The sequence below is a fragment of the Dioscorea cayenensis genome, chromosome 7 (assembly GCF_009730915.1).
Source record: "Dioscorea cayenensis subsp. rotundata cultivar TDr96_F1 chromosome 7, TDr96_F1_v2_PseudoChromosome.rev07_lg8_w22 25.fasta, whole genome shotgun sequence".
In the NCBI taxonomy this organism is placed as follows: Eukaryota; Viridiplantae; Streptophyta; class Magnoliopsida; order Dioscoreales; family Dioscoreaceae; genus Dioscorea; species Dioscorea cayenensis.
This window is the reverse complement of record NC_052477.1, coordinates 2500477-2503102: the sequence shown is the minus strand read 5'-3', so window position 1 is coordinate 2503102 and position 2626 is coordinate 2500477.

Here is a 2626-nt window from a genome sequence, read left to right as displayed (position 1 = left end):
AAGAGTAACATAAAGAGAGAAGAAGAAGCCCAAATCCCGTCGCCCTTAAAGCAAGAGGAAACCCTCTACAAGCCCTTGCTGCAAACCCTCTCCGGCTCTCTCAGCCATCGGTTTTCATCCTCCCGAGAGGTTCTATATTTGTTGCCGCTTTCGTCTAAAATTTTGATCTGAAACACAGCGTAACGTGCGGCTGAAGCTTGAGGAGTCGGCAGCAAAGTTGAAAGCATAGAGAGGGGCAAAAAATAAAAAAATAAAAAATAAAAAATAAAATAAAATAAATAAAATAAAATAAAATAAAACTTCAATTTGCCCACTCGCGGGTGTGCTTAAGGCCTATTGACGCCGGTTTCTCATTGGTCCATTGACTAATAATAGAGACATGGAAAAAGATGTTAACATGGACCAACATGATTAAAACCTCTTCAAATCACAGCAGTACAAATGTCCACCAAAGAAAATCTTTGAAAGAATAGTGATTTTGGGGATAGAATTAAGATGTAGTATATATGTGTCAAGCATTGAAATACTTAAATAAAATTTTCATTTACAGTTATATTATACGCATAATTATAATTTTTAAAATTTTATATATTTTTTAAATTATAATGCTTAAATTATAATAGTATCAATATATATAAATTTGGTCTTATAATATAGGCCACAATTTTTTAGAGCCTCATAATTTATTTTTTAAAAATTATATTTAAAATTTTTATTTATTATTATATATTATTATCGTATCTGTAAAATATTATCTTATAACTAAGTTTTTTTTTGATGAATTATAATTTACAAGTAACTAAACAAAGGATTAATTTTTTTTAAAAAAATTTTAGATTTTTTAATAAATATTTTATTATATTATAATTAATAATAATAATTTATATATTTTTTATTTTTATTTATAATTTATTATTTAATAAATCTAAATTTTTTAAAAAAAATTATTAAGTCTAGGGTCACATTTTCAAAATTGGCTTTTTGACGACAAAGAGACTATGAGTCAGCGTGCCATCAACAAGTACAAGCCAACAGTAGTTTCTTGGAAGCACAAATTATTATCTATACATACTATTAAAGTAGATGTATAATATACTCCGAGAGCGTTTCAAGAAACAATTTTAATTTTTAAATTATATTTAAGTTTTTATTTATCTTACTTTTATAATATTAGTAATTTAAAAACATTAATTACACCAAATTATTTATGTAATAAATGTCCAAAAACCTTTAAAATCCAAGGTATAAAATAGTATTTATGATAGGAGTTGTTTAATTATATTATTTTATATATGATATTGTCTCAAAACTCCTCACAAAATTTTAAAAACTCCGATGCGAAGCCTGGAAAGATGCCTAGTTATTATTATTATGATAGAGTAAACTACAAATCAGCCACTTAAACCACCACTGCAAGCCATTCACGGCTTGAAGCCAACACTATTAATACCAATTATATATTTTTTTAAATAATATATATAATTAATGCATATAATATAAAAATTAATATCTTTTAAAAAAAATTTGTAAAATTTTATTGTTAAACTCTTTAATATTTTACAAATAGATTGATATATTTTTTACACAAAAATCTATTATTTGATAGGTTTTTTTTTATAAAAATATTATAGTTTTAAACAAATATATTTACAAAATTTTATTATGCATATAATATAAAAAATAATATTTTGGGAAAAAATTTTGTGAAATTTTATTGTTTAGCTCTCTAATATTTTACAAATTGACGTCAATCTTCGAAATAGAGAAGAAGAAGATTGCATTGCTTCTATCCAGAAAGATCTTAGGGGCCGTTTGGTTCGTGGTAATGACATATTACCACGTAATGAGATTACCATAGTAATATGAGTGGGAATGTTATATGGTTGAGAATATTACGGTAATTTAATATAACCTTGTTTGGTTGGGAACTCTTATTACCGGGAATAGTTCATTACCGTGTTTGGTTGTCATGGTAATTAATTTGTTAAAATATGAAAAGCTATAAGATTACCATGGTAATCCAAGATAGATACCAAATTTGGTGGTAATAGGATTACCACTTTTTTGGTAATAATTATATGTTGGTAATGTGATATTACCATCCACATTACCACCGGTGCAATGCCAAACGTGGTAATATTTTCAGATTACCACGTAACACGTGGTAATTTTTCTACATTACCGCGAACCAAACGACCCCTTAGGTGTTTGTTATCACTACAAGAAAACAATTCAATACCTTAGGTGTTTGTTATCACTATAAGAAAACAGTTCAATACCGAAAGAGTTTTTCCAACAGATTTCTTTCTATCGGGAATATTTTCTTTTATCGACGGAAACCAGGTAGATTACCGATAAAATACTGACAGAGTTTTGTATGGTTGAAATTTATAATAGCGACCATATTATCGATTACATCGGCAGATTTCCATTGCTAATTTACCCGTCATATTTTCCCTTGGCGCCAAAGGTTTAATTTAATAATATTACCGACGTAATTCTCGACGTTGTCGAACATTTCGACAGGAACGGTGAGCTGAACTCGTCCGTGGTCGAGAGTCAAAAAGTTGGGGCATAGGAGAGTAATTGATTAGCCCAATCATTGGGGCAGGAGAAAACTTAGCGA